General features: G+C 41.0%; 1 long non-coding RNA gene across 2 annotated transcripts; it reads right to left on the reverse strand.

Moving 5' to 3' along the window:
- Positions 1-250: 250 nt before the first annotated feature.
- On the reverse strand, positions 251-17,797 carry LOC112578433. 2 transcript variants are annotated; one of them, XR_006544044.2, is made up of 5 exons: positions 16,925-17,797; positions 12,773-12,905; positions 6,613-6,781; positions 5,626-5,804; positions 251-933 (listed from the first exon to the last, which is right to left on the reverse strand). It is a non-coding gene; the product is annotated as an uncharacterized LOC112578433 (long non-coding RNA). The 2 variants fall into 2 exon arrangements; XR_006544045.2 differs by lacking the exon at positions 12,773-12,905 and having other exon boundaries at positions 16,925-17,787.
- Between the last annotated feature and the right edge of the window lie 1,289 nt (positions 17,798-19,086).

The raw sequence follows: 19,086 nt of genomic DNA on the forward strand, positions 1-19,086 counted from the left end.
TAGTACTTCCTCAATTACCTTCTTGCTTCAGAATGATCAGTCATTTTGACACCCAGTATCATCTTTCAGTTCTCTTCTGTAGCCCTTCTTCCCTTTCACTTTTTCCACATTCCATATTAAAATTTGCATGGTGGTTAAGGCCATGAATCCGTAGACTGCAGCACACCAGGCTCCTCTTGGAGCTAGGCCTTGAATCCTAGCTCCATCACTCACTAGAATGCAACTTTTAGAAACAACCCACCCTGTCAGTTTCCCTGTTTATAGAATGGGGATTATAATGCTAATCTCATAGGATGGTGGGAAGGATTATATAAGATAATGCAGGTAAAGCACTTGGCAGAGATCTGACATGGGAAAGATACCACCAAATGGTACTTACTGTTGTTTGTCTTTCCTTTTATTTGTCTTTGGATTGTTTCATAGCTTTACCTGAACATCAGTTCAATTGAAGGGGGAGAAGTGAAGGGGAATTTTAAAATTAAACAGCAGAACCAAGAGTTTCACAGTAATCTACTGGATATTAATTGAACACAGAAACATAGGCTGCCTCCTCTGAGATATATTGCTTTGAGAAAGAAGGAGATTCTTTCATGGATGTTACCGAAGCCAAACAAAATAATTATTCTTTCTCTCCAGGTATGGGTTTCTGATATCATTTCCATTTCCAGGGGAATTGAACTTAAGTAATTAATAAAATGTTATCTGTATATAAAATACTAACAAACAAGTCCCACCAAAACCCCAAACCAGAAAATTCAAACCCAGTCCTAAGGCACTCATGCTGTTATTCCCTCTACCCCCAACTATCACCAGGCTGGCAGTAGGGTGGGCAGGTGGTAGGAGGAACATGTGCTGCTAACACGTGGTTTCTTCAGGGAAGAGGTCATACTTTGGTTGTGAAGAAGCACTATTTCAGGTCCTGTATTTAGTTTACTACAAAAAAAAAAATATATATATATATATATGGTGCATTAAAGGAAATAGAACTTAAGATAAATGGGGATAAAAACCCATTTAATCAAAGCATTTAATTCTCTAATGAGCATAAAAATGTCCCCTTCCTGGAAATAATTGAAATGAAATAATTGAAACTTTTTGAACTTGTTAATTGGCTTTCTCTGCTTGCTTCCTCACAGGCTTACTCAGTGTTCCTGAAAATTCTCAAAGCAACCCTCCTGTATATCTTTAATCTTGCTATTCCTGGACTGGAGTCCCCTTTCTCTACCTCTCCACTAATCCTAAATAGTTCAAGGTCTTGCTGGCATTTCTGTTCCTCCTGAGACCTCTCTTCCTCCTGCTTTACCTTTTCATTGCTCTCTAAATTGTTTCAGTTAAACTTTAAACCATGTAGGAGAGCAAGGACCATGTCTTGTATTTTAAAAATGCCACATCCCATGTGGTAGCTGGGTGTAGTTCTGGACACACTAGATATAAACTGAATACATTTTGTCTGATGGTTTGAAGACCTGCCTTTTACTTGACCAGAAATTCAGACAAATTTGGCAAGACGTTTATCCCTTTCAAAATATGATTAATAAGACTTTATGAAAAACTCTGTGTCTCGTATGTTTTAAAATTTCCCTGCTCATAGAATTCTCTGAGGCTCATACAAAGCAGCTGTGGATAGTGAACACTAGGTGTACTTTCATAAGCAACAGGAAAAGCAAACAGATGCAGTTGAAACCCATCCGGAAGAGTAAAAGGTGGTGGAAATATCACACTAGGAAACAAATTCATAAACATTGTAGACTTTGCTGTTACCCCTGAAGAATCAGCCCAAATATACTAGATAACAACCTTAAATTCCTATGACGCTAGACAAGCAGAGCTTCTGGAAAATAATCCCTTTTGTCTTGCCTGTTTTTCTTGATTAAACAAGAAAAACAACATGGAAATGACTGGCAAGGTAGTGGCCAAAGGAAAAAGGAAAACCCCAAACTCAGAAGGCCACGAGTGTGAGATGACCTTTTTGTTTACTCTCTGCTTTTTATCTGCTGCTGTTTGGGATTCAGGAAAGACAGCTCTTCATGTTGTCTCGGCTGCATCTGCTGTAGCTTTTCTTTCCATTTCTAAAAGTCTCTCAGCAGATTCTATCATCTAAACAAAACAAAACAGCACAAACCTATAGATAACTTCCTCCTGGTTTTAAACCTGCCACATTTTGATGTCAGGAAAGAACAATTCTTTCTTTTTACTCCTCTCTCTTCAATAGTAGCTCTGGATGTGTGCTTATGTCTCTTAAAGTTTTCTTATTTCAGGGTATATACGTGATGTTCTTTTTTCAAATCCATGTTAGATAATACAGATAAGGATGGTTTCTACAAATTACTGCATAAATCATTATAGTAGCTACATGAGAGGTTGTTAGATGGATTATTGAAGATGAAACACTATTCTCATCCTCTGTTCTCTTGGCAGAAATGGTATTTGTAGAGGCAAGTAGGCTTGACTTGTTCTGTTACTGATTTAATCCTTTTCCTTCTTTCTCCTCTTGACTTCCATTTGTCCTTCCCTGCTATGCTATTCTCAGCCTGCTATGCAGTGATTCTAAAGTATAATGACCTCCCAGTGTCTTCTTAATATATGCCCACTTCATATAGGAAGCAGGACAGTGGGCCTTGGTTTGCTGCTTTCTTTAATATCGACATATTTAGCAGCATTTTAGCTTATGGACACAAACTCAGAATTTTTTAAAAATTTGGCTTCTATATTTAGCTCGACTCAGTGTGATCCTCTTCAGTGTCACATAGATTTTCCACATATTTTAACATGCATTTCCCTTCAGTCCTCATTGAATTAAATCTCACTGCTCTTTAGTTCTCGTTGATGGTTCTTTCCAGGAATGGTATCATATTAAATTTTTAAAAATACGTGGGAAATAATTTGACTTTTAGAAGCTATATTTTGATTTTGAAAGAAAATGGATGTGATTTTTTAAAAACCCCTTCCCCAACTATTTGAGAAAAATCAGAAATTAGCAGCTAAGTGGTGGTTACTATGTGCTCCAGTATGTAAAGAGGAAAGTAAATAATCACTCCTAAAGGCCCAGGCATTTGCCTCCCATTATAGAGACAAGTGATAAATAATACATTATCTGTAGTACTGTGTCAATAGCATTATCAATAATATTAACTAGAATTGTAAACACCCTTGGTGATGATGGGAAACATCCTTGGTGAAACTAGCTTTGATACCCAAATGTAATAAGAATAGGGCAACTAAGGGACCAAAGTATCCATAAACAGGGAATGAGAGAAGGGCCTTGGACTGTTTATTTTGCAGAAGAAGAGATTAAAATGAGATGTGAAAGAGGGAGCAAACTCTGTCCACATTGTCCCTTCAGGCTTGTTGGGTTTGCTGCCTTCTAGAAATAGTCCAGCAAAGGTTGAGCAACTAGACTTTTGGAAAATGACAAACAGAGTTCTTTTCCTGGTTGAGAGCATGGGGGATGGTGTCTGTGGTCTGTGCATGAGATATGGGGAGAGTTCCAAGTTGCTAGTTGACTTAAAGGCAGGATGTTACTGAGATCGCTGATGGTAGTCTGCACTGAGCTTTTCCGATGGCTTAAGGCTGTGAACCCATTTCTTGTTGTGAGTTCCCCTGTCTCCTGTGTACTGTGAGTTGTGAGGTTGAGGTCCCTGGTGGCCAACAGGGAAGTCTGCAAATCTGCACTGGAACACTGGGTAGCAGGGAGAAGCACCCAGCAAGTTGGGGCTGAATATTTGGTCAACTCATAAAGGAATTTGTTTATTGACACCAGACTTGCCCTGTTTTTCCACTGGGACCACAAGAGCTTTCCTCTCGTTAACTTTGGAGAAGTTGAGAAGGTGAAGGTCAAAGCATTTGTGCATGGTAAGTTGCTTTAGTCATGTCTGACTCTTTGTGACCCTATGGACTAGCCCACTAGGCTTCTCTGTCTGTAGGATTCTCCAGGCAAGAATACCAGAGTGGGTTTCCATTTCTTTCTCCACGGGATCTTCCCTCCCAGGGATTGAACCCAAATCTCTTATGTTTCCTACATTGGCAGGCAGGTTCTTTACCACTAGCACCACGTGGGAATCCTTTGTGGAGGTTGTCAAAGAATACTCTTATAAAAGCTATAATTAGTGTTAGTTGTTCAGCTGTGTCTGACTCTTTCTGACCCCATGGACCCCACCAGGCTCCTCTGTCCATGGAATTCTCCAGGCAAGAATACTGCAGTGGGTGGCGATTTCATTCTCCAGGGGATCTTCTGATCCAGGGATCAAACCCATCTCTCCCTCACTGCAGGCAGATTCTTTACCCCTGAGCCACCAGGAAAGCCCCTAAAAGCTATAGACCCTCTCAGTAAGCCCTGAGCATGGTGTGAACATCAGTTGGGACCTGTGTGTTGTCTGAGGACCTGACTGTCTTGAAGGCTTTCACTGTTCTGTCACAAGGCATCATAGACATCCTTTCCTGTAATGGCTTTGTTGTAGCTAATAGGAAGAAAAGAAATGGCAAGTGTAAGCTTGGGAGAGTGAGAGAAGTGGTATGAGAAATACATAGATGTACTGAGAGGAAAGGAGCGGAATCACTGTAGGATGGGAATTTGAAACACAGAAATGGGAGAGGAAGAAAAAGAGATGTTCTTTGGATGCTTATAGATCAAAGAACTAGAACTTGAAAAGGAACTTGACTTACAGAGACAAAGCATATTGAATAAGTAAGAGAAGAAGCAATGGAAATAACTTTATCTCTTCTTTCCTATGAAATAGAACTCTCCTTTGGTGAAAAATGTATTATCTGGTCTACTCCCAACCTCCAAGCTCTAGAAGTAGGCACTTGTGATATTCCTTGTTTCAATCTAGGAACCTGATGGATAAACCATAGTGATAACATATTTAAAGTAAGCTTGATTTTTAAAAAAAAATCAGTTAAAGATAGATTTGCATCTAGAATTTTACATTGGTAGAAACCAGAAGGCTTAAGGAACCCAAGAAAAAGAGATTTTGTTTTCATTTAACATCATTTGATTGGAAACACAAGAACCGAGAGGTGGTTTTTAAAAACTACTAATGACAATAGTAGAATAAGTGTGACTAATGTCCTGGAGTGAAGCCAGAGACCAGTATATGTCCCAGTTTCCTGGGATGAAGGAAGGATGCTCATATTTGTGGAAAGGGAAAGGGAAGTCATACTTATGGAGTGCCACGCACTAGGCTAAACACTTGATGTGTTCGATCTCATTTATTCATCACAACCCTGCAATTCAGCATTATTATTGCTGTTTTGCAAAGGAGGAAACTGTGGTTCTGTCACTTAGGAAAAAATATATCAAGGCCATAAGTAATTTTTTAAACTATGTCTTTCATTTATTGGGTATCTGGGGTTTGGAGTCAAGTGTAAGGTTTCTATAACTTGACTTTCAAGGCTGTGAGATTTCTTTTGAGAATTTGCAGCTCCTCCCTTCTGTGAGAGTATATTGACATCCTACACTCCCTACTGCCACTACTTGGTTGCTACTCATCTCAACTAAGATGGTAAAAAGAGCTAGAAATCTCCAGGTCATGATGTCCTGCCATTCTGAAACTTCACCTGCAGCTTCTGATGGTAACACCTGTTGAAACCTGGTTAAGCCTATAGTCGGACAAGGGGACAACTTACCCATCCTTCTCTTGACTCAGGTTAAGCAGCTCTCACGCTTGTGATGGAGAGTCCCTGCGGAAGCATCTTGGAATTGATGTCTCCCTCCTGGAAAGTCCCATCTCAGGATGTCTTAATGTACTGAATTGTGTCTTCTCCTTCTACCAATTCATATGTTGAAGCTTCAACTCCCAACATGACTGTATTTGGAGACAGAGCCTCTGAGAAGGTCATAAAGATTAAATGAATCATAAGGGTAGGGATTAATCTAATAGGTCTGGTATCCTTGTAAGAAGAGGAGGTGATATGAGATCTCTCTCTTTGCCAGTACACAGAGGAGAGGCCATGTGAGGACATGGCAAGAAGATGGCCATCTACAAACCAGGAGGAAACGCATCACTAGAACCAACCTTCGCAACACCATGATCTTGGACTTCTAGCTTCCAGTACTGTGAGAAAATACATATCTGTTGTTTAAGTCACTCAGTCCATGCTATTTTGTTATGGCAACCTGAGGTGATTAACATAGATGATTTCTGCCAAAAACTGTACCTGAGATAAGGGTTTGAACACCAGTAGTTTCTTCGGCATGAGGTGCCAGAAAGCACTGTGAGATGGTGGGGTTGTGAGACGAAGAAGGAAGGAAAACCAGTGAAAAGTGTGGTCATGAGTGAACTGGGCTATGTGGAATTGGATCTCAGTGCTTCTGGGGAGCTTCTGAAGGATTGTGGAACACATCTCCGATTCCTCTTATTGCAGAGTATTTATCCATCTACTCCTCTCCCCCAGTCATTGAGTGTCCCCGCCCACCCCAGAGCAATTTCCAGCCTGCCAAGATCCACAGCCAGCACAGGCAGAGAGATGTAGAAAGCCATTTAAGCATGAAGAGTCAAACAGTTATCTCTTGAATAGGCCAAGAGTGACCTTCAAAACGAATGTTAAATTTCCATCTTAAAAAGAAATCACTATACAATGTGTGCAGTAGATACTCACTCCATCTCTACATACCTTATCCTGGATCCTTTCCAGTCATGAGCTTATCCCATTCCTGCAACTCAGCCTCTCCTGAACTGCTCAGGTGTGGAGTAATATTTCCGAATGGAGGAAAAGTCACAAATGTCCTCATGTCAGAAACTCACCATCAAAAATTCCCACTGTGAGTTAAAGAGTTTTGTTTCTGGTAGGATGGTATAGACAAACAGTTGATAAGTACTAGCCTGAGAAGCTTAATTCAACTGAAATTCTCCTGACAAAGTCCCTGCCACTGCCTAGCACTCATTTGACAAATTTCTCACCTTTGGAATTTGTGCTTTATATTAAGGCATTATGCCCACCAACAGGCTAACCAAGGGCATATTTCAAGGGGAGGGGTGAACAACACAAGGGTGCATTGTTTCCCATTGGCACCTATTATCAGAGCAAAATGAAGAAGTGCAATTGTTTGTATTTGTTGGGAGAGAGGGAGAAGCAGACAAGCAATCCTGGGCTCCTTGATAGAGAGAGGGTAACAGCAGAACTCTGGTTACTATACCCTCTTCCTGCCCATCACTATTGCTGTTCTGCCTTGGACTCCATCCCAAGTGAAGTGTTCTTCCCACTAATTGTTTAATGTGGCTTAGTCATGTTTTCCTCAAAGAAGGCACTTGGCTTGAGTGTATGTGGTGAAAATTTTCTTGCTTTCCACACCTCCCTCCCTTCTTTTCTCACTCGCCTCCTGTTTCTTTCTCTTTGTGTGCTTAGTTGCTCAGTCGTGTCCAACTCTTTGTAACCCCATGGATGGTTACATGGATGGTTACCCTGCCAGACTCTTCTATCCATGGGGATTCTCCAGGCTAGAATACTGGAGTGAATTGTCATGACCTCCTCCAGGGGATCTTCCCCACCTAGGGATTAAAGCCAGTTCTCCTGCATTGCCAATGGATTCTGTACCCACAGAGCCACAAGTCACATAAAAAATATTGATATTATCTTTAAAAAAAAATCATACTTGCTCACCATAAAATATCACACAATGCTGAAAGTATAAAACTGCAATGATTATAAATATCTTCAATTACCTACCAGAAATAACTTATGGTTATTTCAGACACCTTTCTGTATATATTTGAAAGATAGATACATAGAGATATAAATACTTATAAAAAATGGAGTTATTCTCCACTGCTACTTGAAAGTGCTATGCATTAAATTTTATCTTGTTAATAATTTAGCCAAAAAAAAGAAGAAACAGAATTAAATGAAGTATTGCTGAAGTTCAAATAAATTTTCACTGTAAGGCAAATTGGCTCTCAAGGTATCTTGCTAAGAGGATACAGAGAATGTAGTCGTTTTTTTAAAAACTACAGATTTAAATTTTGGATAGTATCTATTGACTCCTTGCTCTGAATATTAGAAAATTAGCACATTTCCCCCCTCCAGCTTTCACCTGGATGGCAGTTTTGAAAATTATTCATATTATAATTTTTTTTATTTTCAAGATTTTTGAGATTTATGTTTATGCATAGTTCTATGTACACACTGATTCGATGTTTACCACCTGTCTGTTCTTTCCAAAGTAATTTATTTTTGTTCATTTTTATGTTGACTGGATCTTACCTTTCAATATTTAAAAAATCTTTAAATTAAATTAAAATTTTTTGGGGCGGGCAACTTGCGGGGTCTTAGTTCCCTGACCAGGGATCAAACCTGGGCCCAAGGCAGTGAATGTGGCAAGTCCTAACCATTGGACTGCCAGGGAATTCCCAGTTTTTCATTTTTCTTTCCTTTTAGGTCTTATGGGTTATAGAGTTTCTAAGTTATTGCCCAAACTGACTCTCAAGACTATAAATATTTTCTGGAATTGAGAAATTTTGTGGAAAAATTTGGGATCTATCTGATTAGTTACTTGCTTTTTATGCCTAGATTTAAACAATGTTTGTTAATTTTTAATGGCAGTCAGATACTTTTCCAGGGTGTACACTGCCATTGATCATACTGGTAATGTTTTTACAACTGCATGTTTTACTCTAATAATTTGTACCTGGAAGGGTCTAGTTCAAGGAAATTTATTTATTTTTCTAGGATATCTTTGTACATTTTCTTCTATTCCATTTTTCTGTTCTGTCTTCACAACAATTATGTGTATGTTCATTTTTAAATCTAGCTTCCCTATGTATCACTTTTTCTAGACATTCTAAGTATATTATTCCTCTTTTCTATCTCATTTTGTTTAATTTTCTCAAGACTACTTATTATGTCCCTGAGGATATTTTCAGTTGTTCTTATTCCATTTTCTTAATTTCTTCTTGTGTAGCATCTACCACTGAAATGTTGTTTTCCTCTTCCATTTATTTTCTGAGCTCTGCTTTCTTGCATATGATATTCTTCTAGAATTTAACAAGCTCTTCTTTGTACTGTTATTTCCCCTCCTTTGGGCTTACACTCCCTCCCTCCCCTTCTGATGACTTTGTCTTTTCTATGAGGCCAAGGAGAGCTGTTTGTCTCTTATCTTCATTTTCTTTCTTTCCCCTACTCACTCCTCATATTTGAATAGAGCCAGTGGTTTCCTGACACACTGATGCATTTGTGTGCCAGAACTGGGGTTAAGGTGAGACAAGCAGTGCCTGGGGTGCAAAATTCAAGAGCAACAGACTTTCAGGGTCTCCCTGGGCTCCTTACTTGCCTCACCTTACTCCTGGCCCTAGTTCGTATGTGGGTGTGTTTGTGTGTATGTAGAGAATGGGTGTTGGGGGTAACACTGAATGGGTAGCAATGGTGCAGTAAGTCATGGATACCTGCTGACCGCCTTAGGGTTTCTTGTCTTGGAGACTTTCTCCCTTCCCAAAGTTGACACTCCCTTTTTGCCTAGGGACACAATTTTCCTGTGTTTTTCCCCTATATAGAGAATAGTATAGTGAACAGCCGTCATTTGGATCACAGGCTCACTGTTCTCTGCCCATCACTGTTTCCTCTCCTTCCTCCACTCTGCTTCACTTCTGCCTATTTCCCTTGGGTAAGAGGCTGGATCATCCCATAGAAAAGGTAAGGTGACATGCTTTCACTTTGAGCTCCTTCTCCTTTCTCCAGTTTTGTGATATTGCTCTATGACTGTCTGGGACCATTCTCTGCCTCTCATCATCTGTTTTCATGTCAAGAACACATGGTTTCAGTTCAAAGATTACTGGCTGTGACCTTCACTTACTGTGGGGGATGCCTTTATCTCACCTAACATCTGAGAAACTGTGCACGTACGCAGTTAAGTGACTCAGTCTAGATTGCACAGTGCCTGGTAGGTTGGCTCTCGGATGCGTGGTTTGTGGTTGTGATACTGCCCATGTTTTGCAGAAGTGGGAGCTTTTCCTCTGTATTTTTAGATATTTTTGTGGGTTTCTCTAGGGTGGCAAGCTGAGCAAAAGTGCTTTTATGCTATATTCAGCAACAGGTGGCACAGGAGATGCAAGGTTGTTACTGGTTAATTGTGGATGAACTTTAAAAAGAGGCATAGTGTGAAAGGAGATGGGCAGGATCCAGAAAGGGGCACTGTTGTTGTTGAGGCTGTGACTTCCACAAGGTACCAACATTTTGCTTTTGTACAGGCTCCAAGCTGAAATTAGGGACATTGATTAAGAAGGGAGGAAAATTTCTCTTAGCTTTTCATTTTTGTTACAAGGAAGGGGGGATGTGGAGGGCCTTTTCCAAGGCTAGGACTGAAGATTCCAACCACAAATAGTGCGGAGAAGTTGATTACTTCTGCATTCTCATTTCCAGACATAGATAGGCTGTTGTGATTCACCCAGTGGGCCAGTCATGTCATAGTTTGCCCATAGTGGACATGGGGTCTCCTTGGAGCTAGATTGTTGCTTGTCTGGGTCTTTCCCAGGCTCTTCCTTGGACTGCCTAGCCTCTAAACCTAAATAATTTTTTTTTTATTTTAGCAAAATAGACTAAATTAATTTAGTTTATACTTTTTAGTCATAAGAAGAAAACAGCATACTACCCCAAAGACAATCAAATTTAGGAAAAATGTCTTTTCTGAAACTTGATTATTTTTGTTGTTCCATGATAGAGTTAAAAACAGTCTTTTGAGGCTGTTGGGAATTGACCAATGGGCATTTTCAAGGCTGATTGTAGCATCTCCTTTTCTGAGCCTTGTTAGAAAAGTTTAAATAGGAATAAGTCAGCCTAGTTTGAAATCATTACTGTCTGGAAGAATGTAGGTTTTTAGACAACTTCTTGAGATTATTTCCAGATCTATGATTCAATGGCAAATACTCCCCAAGTTTTCCAATGTAAAATTACTATTTATAGAAAAACCAAGAAAGAAGGAGTTATGGTAGATAATTTCTTGTAATATTTTTGGTGATCCTAGACCAAGTCCTTTAAAAAATTTTTTTTAGCAATTCATTTGACACACTAAGTTCAAAAATCTTTTATTTTTCTGTTAAAGACATTTGTCTCACTTATAAAACATGATCAGTGGTATTCATAAGCTCTCAGATAATTCTGTCATGTAAATAAATAACCTTTCTTTTAGGTTTGAGACTGTAAAGAATCTGCCTGCCATGCAGGAGACCCAAGTCAGGAAGCTCCCCTGAGAAGGGAATGGCTACCCACTCCAATATTCTTGCCTGGAGAGTCAGTCCCATGGACAGAGGAGCCCGGTCTCCAAGAGTCGGACACAACTAAGTGGCTGATACTTTCACTTTCTTTTTTTTCATTCTTGAATAAATTGCCTTTAAGTGTTCATCTAGATTTACAGTCTTTTGAGTAATTTTGAGTAAATTTGAGTAATGTTGAGTAATTTCAACATTATTGAGATTATCTGTGGCTTTAGTTTATATTCCCCATTTTCTCTTTTTTGAATATATTAATATTTAGTTTCAGTGTGCATCATATCTGTTTAATTTTAGTTTTGAATAGCTGTAGTAATACATTTTTGAGATTTACTGTACATTTCTTTTTTAAATATAAAATTTAAACATGCATTTTCTTTCATAAGGAATCACGTCTTGTGCTTCTGAGTGACTTTCCCCCCACCCCCATTCCTTCCCAGTTCTTTCTATTGTCATCCATTACTTCTGTCTACATCCCTTCTCTGAATCAGCATTTGTTTATTTGGGAGTGTGAAAGTGAAAGCGTTAGTTGCTCAGTTGTGTCTGACTCTTTGTGATCCCATGGACTGTAGCCCATCAGGTTCTCTGTCCATGAAATTCTCCAGGCAGGAAGACTACAGTGGGTTGCTATTGCCTGCTCCAGGGGATCTTCCCAACCCAGGGATCGAACCCAGGTCTCTTGCATTGCAAGCAGATTCTCTACTGCCTGAGCCACCCTTGAAGTAGTTGTATATAATTAATTGCTTTGCTGGTGATGGGATTGACCACATGGCTCCCAAACTTGATGCTGCAGTGGGCCAACACTTTTGATATAATCCAGACAGTACTATGAAAATGATAATATTAGGTGAAGCAATGTTGGAAAAAAGGATCAGTACATGTAAAAGAATCAATTTTTGCTGGTTCTAATAATCTTGCTTTTATTTTATCACTCTGCTTCTTTCTTTTTCCTTTCCCATAGGCTACTTTGATGATGCTATTTTTTATGGCTCCTCTTTCCCATAATCCGTTCTCAACTAGGATGACTGCTTAGCACAGAGTAAGAAATTTTCTCCTGTGAGCCTTCTCTCTCATCAAGCTCAACTTTCATTCTTCTCAAGAGATGGATTACAGAAGGAGCAGATTTAAAATTCACTGCCTGCTCATGAATAAACATGGTAAAGAGAGCTGTTGAGGTAAAGTTATATTACAAAGTATTTGTTTAAAAAACTCATCCTTTTGCTCTCATGGAATTTCTCTCTTAAATTCACTTTAGCAAATAATAACAACCATAAAAAATAAATATACCCAAGGGCCTTAATAAAAAGGGAGAACAAATGCACAGCATTTTATGTCATGAAAATAATAGCTCTGGGAAGTCCACTGGAACGTCCATTGCTTCAGCCTGACCTTGACTGTTGGATTTCCAATGTTTCCCCTCAAGTTCTAGATGAACTGTGAGCGCATGCATGCACGCAAGCTCACATGTGCCTGAAACACATCTGCTGACTAGAAGTTGGTGTATTGAGATTTCATGATTGTTTTTGTTCATCAAAATACTTATTTAAGACAAATGAAGTTAATGGCAGTCCACTCACCTCTCATTCTGCCCTCCTCCTCAATCTTTATTTCCTGGGTAATAGAAACTTGTTCTTCCCGAACAGTTTTGCTGCAATTGGGAACTATGGCCACTTGATGCGAAGAGCTGACTCATTGGAAAAGACCCTGATGCTGGGAAAGATTGAAGGTAAAAGGAGAAGGGGGCAGCAGAGGATGAGATGGTTGGATGGCATCCCTGACTCAATGGACATAAGTTGGAGCAAACTCCAGGAGACGGTGAAGGACAGGGAAGCCTGGAGTGCTGCCGTCTATGAGGCTGCAGAGAGCCGGACACAACTTGATGGTTGAACGACAGCAACTATACTAATGTGTGTTTGGAAGCCATTTTATTATTTTTAAAGTGTTTTTTAAAGTGTCTTTCTACCCTCTTTATTCCCACTAGACTTTTAAAGAGTCTTAAAGAGCATTGCCACTATCTGCATTTATAATCACCAGTATTTTTAAGCTTTTTTTGATTAGAACACTGGACTGGGCTCTTTGGTTGTTACCAAAAAATAGTGGAAGTAGCCATTCATTTTCTTAATGTGCCAAATGTTCTAGTCCAAGCTAAATATCATGGCTGGGATAGATTAAGGGAGAAGGACTTCTTTTTTTTTCTTACTTGGTATTTCTTATATATTTAAAAAATATTTATTTATTATAATTGGAGGCTAAGTACTTTACAATATTGTGGTGGTTTTTACCATACATTGACATGAATCAGCCACGGGTGTACATGTGTCCCCCCCCGCCCCAAACCCCCCTCCCACCTCCCTCCCCATTTCATTCCTCTGAGTTGTCCCAGTGCACTGGCTTTGAGTGCCCTGTTTCATGCACTGAGCTTGGGCTGGTCATCTATTTCACATATGGTAATATACATGCTTCAATGCTATTCTCTCAAATCATCTTACCCTCAGGGGGAAGGACTTCTTGGATAGAGGAGGACATAGAATTCTGAGAAGCAGGCAGGGTTCCTTGTCTTTGCACAGACTGGACCAGGAGTCCAAAGACTTGCCTTTTAATTTGTCTCTGACACTAACTAGGTGTCTTCATACCGCTTCACCTTTTGGAATCTTTGTCTCTTTGTTGATTAGGTTAGTTTTAGAGGAGAAGTGCTTCAATCTTGTTTTTCTCCTGCTTTCAAGCCTCTCCCCAGCTCGCTGAATTCAAGTCCAACTCTGTGCTTGGCATCCGTGGCCCAGAGCCTGCCTTCCTGACCAGGTCTGCTGTGAAGCTACTGCAGGCACCCACTCTGTCATGGGTGGCGTGGTTCCCTAGGGCTCCCCTGGCTCTTTCGTGTCAGCCTGGCCTGATTGTCCTCGCTCTGCCGTGTTCTCCTACAGTGCACACACTGCTTTCTACCCAGCAGCTGAAGGCAGAAGCCTAGCTGTTCCTTTTTACATTCCCTCAGCATCCCTCACCAGTTGATCCTTTGCCACTCCATCCTATTAATTTCTTCTGCTTAAAACCTTTTCATGCATTTCCTCTGTATTCCATGTGCTAGGTTGAGTCTCCTTTGTATTGTACCTCAATTGTTGCCATAACCTCCTAATGCTTTTTGCTTCAGTTCTTCCCTTTAAATCTGTTCTCCATCCTGCTGGCCCGGTGATCTTTGTAAAATGCAGTTACAGTCATGTCACTCTCCTGCATGCAGTCCTTCAGTGTGTTTCCATTAGTCTATGGAAAGTAACCAAAAGCTTTTCACAGCCCATTTTGTATTGTGGTTACACGTGCCTTTGCTTTGTCTTGCCTCTTGATTATGAGCTATCAGAGAGCGGGGCCTATGCATTACTCAGCTTTTTATTTCCCAAAGCTTCTAGCAGAGCAGCTCACATTCTAGTAGGTGTTTGCTGCATGCGTGTTATGTGATTCTATCAAATAGAACTGATATTATCTATTGTATCTTTCTCAAATCCGAAATATTGTATGGAAGACTTTCGGTAAAATTAAATGGATCCATCCTCAGCAATAAAAAAAAAAAGCCTGCATGAGTCACATAATCGTAAGTCCATCCGAAAACTTTTTCTTTCTATGAATAAAAACTCATCTTTATGTAAATGATGTTCCAGTCATGATGAACTGTTGCAAATCTCAGAAACAATGACGGAGCTCTCCAGATAAAAGTCCAAAGAAGGTGAAGCTGGGATGCAGTCTATCTTTGGAGATCACAGCAGCAAATAGGGTGGCAGGACTTGATGAGAGCACTGTGCTGAGTGATCCTCAAGGACTCAGCAGACTATAGGGCTCCCTACAGATAGCCAGCCAGCCCTTCATGGGCATCCCAGAGGGGCTTAATCTTCCATGTGCTGTACTCAGACACAGTCATGTCTGACTCTTTGTGACCCCATGGACTGTTGCCCGCCATACTGTCCATACTGCCACTCAAGAACCTTTGTTCTTGGCTAAGATTACTTGGTAAACCTGCAAAGTTGATTGGCCCACAGCCAGAGTTCAAATATTCTCTTTCTCATCAGTTTTTCCTTTTATATCTCCCAGGCATGGATAAAAGCTATGAGATGGGCCGGCTCGAGTCCTGGTCCACTTTAAGCATTATTTCACCAGAAAAAACAACTCACCGTTGCCCCTCTTAAAGAGATGAAAACTCCCCTGCTTAGAATTCTGTGACTCATGCCACTTGGACACAACTACATTCTTTCTAGGGCGGAAACCCTGAATTCAAGTGCAGCTGGCCAAGTTGGGGAAGAACTTTAAGCTGTTTCTGGGAAAGAACTTAAGTCTTCTTACTGATGATGAGAAACAGTTTTTAGTCTTTGTGAAGAGTTAGAAGCAGTATGCTGTTGAATAATAACCTCAGGGCCAGCCAAAGAATGTTTTGAGTGGTGTTTTGATTACCATTAAGTTTTTTCTTTTTTAGTGTAACCTACTAAGTTTCTGAATTCTTGTGATAAATGTAATTCTTGAGAAACATCAAAGGGGAAGGAAGTACAGATGGGAGTGAAAACAGGGAAGGGTTACCAGATATTTGTAATAGCAAAGTGTCTTTTTGCTAAACAGTTTTGTAGCTAAAGCCACAATTTTCTGTGTAGTTGGGGATAGACGCCATATTTTCTTCTTATATGGTGGGATCTAAGCTAGGCACTCAGCCCACTTGATAGACCTCACATAAACCCTGCAAGATGAACAAACTCTAACTGCCAAACAGAATCTACATTTGCCTCAGAGACCGATGAGTATTTATTCAGTGCCCCTAGTAGAATTACTTAGGGACTAAAATAAAGCTGTGACAAAGCAGGAAAGGCACAGCAGTGAGAAATGCAGTGTTTAACAGAAGGGATGTTGACGAAACAGGACTGATGCTAAACTCCCTTGGGCAAGTAATCATCTCTTCGAGCCTTTCTAAATCACGGAAGTGTGTTGTGAGTTTTTTCTGGTCTGCATGTTTCTATAGTCTGCTGAGTCCTTGAGGATAGCTTAGCACAATGCTCTCATCCAGGGTAAAGGGGATCTAAAAAGAATGTCATTCAGCCTTATTATCTAACCACAAACTTTGTGCCTTGGACCTGGAGACTCCTGAGTGCCTGCTATGGTTGAAGGTTCCAGGGGGCAACAGTTCAGTAGCTAACCGAGGCTTTCCTTTGTGTACATCTTGCCAAAATCCCTTAAGAGCATCTTTACCGCTTGGCAGTTTTCAGGATGAATTCTTTTCAAGTGTAAAATAAACAGGGGTTTAAAAATCTTCCCTTCTGTTGTGGACAGAATTCCAGCTGTCCGTTTCTTCCTTCCCTCCAGCAAAAACAAAGCGAGTGACTTGTATCCATTTACAGGCCACAGAGTTTCACCTTGGTGCTCCCTTTACCAGTAGGGATGCATTCCTTCTGTTGCGTTTCCTGCATCAGCTAGCTTTTCATCTTCCTGCCTCCTTCAGTGTTTCCCCTACTCATTGTAACTCTTCAAGCCCTTATAAGTTTTCCTATTGCTATTGCTTGCTAATTTTTTTGGTTCATTTTTCCAGTATTACCCTTTTCCTGCCAATCCACCATGTTGCCATAGTTACCTTTACAAAACATACCACAAGTTTTATCTGCCTTAAGCCTGCTTAAAACTGGTGATAAGTCCCTACTGTTTCCCAAAGTGTATGGGATAAAGTACCAGCTCCTTGGTGTTGGGGTTTGAGGCAGAAGCTTACTTACCGTTCTTCCTTTCCAGATTCAGAATCAGTTGTGTGTTCGACACACAAGCCAGATGGAGATGAAAGTGCAGTGTCCGGTTCACTACTGATCATGCTGCACTGGGGCTTGGGCCAGAGGCGGGCTAAAATATGACTTCCTGGAATCTTTTCCTTGAACTTAACCATAAAGTTCAGGAAGACCTGCTGGAGAACTTCTGGTAGAGGTTTTGGTGGGGCCTGGGGACAGCCTCAGGGGTTGAGCAATCAATCACAAGCCTGTTTGCAGGGCTTGCAGAGTCTCTGGAAATAACACTTCCTTAAAATCTCAGAGGGAGGTCAGCCTATTCAATGTCTGGAAATCCAATAGGCTAGCAACTAAGACACAGTCATACCACAGCCTGATCCTTGAATCCAACCTGCTTTCAGAGTTCCTGATTAGCCCACTTGGAGTTCCTATTTCTTAGCAATGTCTTTACCTGTTTCCCTCTTGGTCCCTGTTCTTGGAATAGGCTGGGATAATGAGATGGGGGTTTATCCTCCCGGAAGTTGCTTTAAAATGGTGACATCATAGTCTATTTCAGGTGGGAGCATTTAGCCTGAAGTACTTGGTGAGGGCTGGGGAAATTTGGTTTCCTCAGTATTCTAGCTCTTCCTGCCTTCCCATATGATTTCCTTTCAAAATAGAAAAATAAGTTCTTGTGTCCGCATAAAGATTGCTGGAAGAAGAAATGGTGAGACTCTGTGGACCCTTCCCTTCTCCTATCAGAGGGTGAGCTTGGCCTGAAACGTCTAGGACCTCACTGAAGCATGATTAAAACACGGTCAACCCGCTTTAACTTTGTCATAGCTGGTTCCCCAGACACACGTAAGTGAACTAGATTGAGTCCCAGAACACAGATAGGAAAAATCTGCCAGGCTGCTTTGTTACCACTTATCCAGTACTGTCACCCTCCCAGTAACAAAAGGCCACTCTCACTGCCCAGCATCCTGCTTGTTTTCAACCAGACTCATGTTGTAATGCCTGTCAGTTTCAACACCCCACTTCCCACTACTGATTGCTGTTTTAGGCAGAATTCTTGTGGGTGCAAGTGAGAGAAACCCAACTCAAATTAGACTATGGTTAGAAGTATGGAAATCCAATAGGTGTCTCTGATCTCACGGTTGGCTGCATCCTGGGACCTAAACTACCTTACGATGAGTTTTTTTTTTTTCCTCTCCATATCTTGGCTGTTCTCTTTGGTAGTCTTTAGCTTCAGTCTATATTTTTATAACTGCTTCTAGCAAAGAGTCAGAGATGACTGAGCGACTGACCCTTTCACTTTCTAGCACCAGCGAAAGAAGACTCTTCTTTTCCCAGAGACCATGTCTCAAATGTGATGGAGAAGGCCTGATTAGCCCACTTAGAGTTCCTGTTTCTTAGCAATGTATTCATCTGTTTCCCTCTTGGTCCCTGTTCTTGGAACAGGCTGGGATAATGAGATGGGATTTATCCGCCTGGAAGTTGGTTTAAAATGGTGAAATCACAGTCTTCCACTCAGGTGCCTCTCCCTTGCCCAATTGCAATGCTCACATGGATGGGTTGCTCTGAACAACCAGGTACAACCATTGTGCCGTAATTGTGTGTTTATGTGTCTCACTGAGCCTCTGTGTTAGACTCAGAGCTACAGCATGGCAAAGAAGATCACAATTTGTCCCTCCCACAAAGTCAGGAGGCCATGGTACAGTCTGGAGTTCATTTGTTTGAAAAGGGAAGGAAAGAGACTCCCTAAGCGCTGCAGCTCCATGGCCGTGTGCCGTGTGCTGTAACCACCAGCGCCAGTGGGGTCACCACCCCATCCATCACACTGAGAAAGGATCCTGGCACAACCACTGGCCCCGCTGAGCTTGAAACCTCCCCTGCCGAAGCCTGAGGCTCAGTGTAGCTGTCGCCTGGGAGGTCTGCAGAGACGTGGCCCTGGCCAAACCACCTGCTCTGGCTTTTCAGTGCCCAGCCCCTCCCCCCTCCACTGCTGCCAAACTTTCCCAGGGCACCGAGGTTTCTGAATATGGGTTAAGAGCATTCACCGTGACTCTCAGAGATGCACCCAGGTAAGGGTGCTGCACACCGACATGGTTTAGGTTCCAGGTTCTTTTTATAACGTCCCTCCCTTCCTTTTTATAACTGAACTTCGTTTATTATTATTT

This window comes from Bubalus bubalis, chromosome 13 (genome assembly GCF_019923935.1).
Source record: "Bubalus bubalis isolate 160015118507 breed Murrah chromosome 13, NDDB_SH_1, whole genome shotgun sequence".
In the NCBI taxonomy this organism is placed as follows: Eukaryota; Metazoa; Chordata; class Mammalia; order Artiodactyla; family Bovidae; genus Bubalus; species Bubalus bubalis.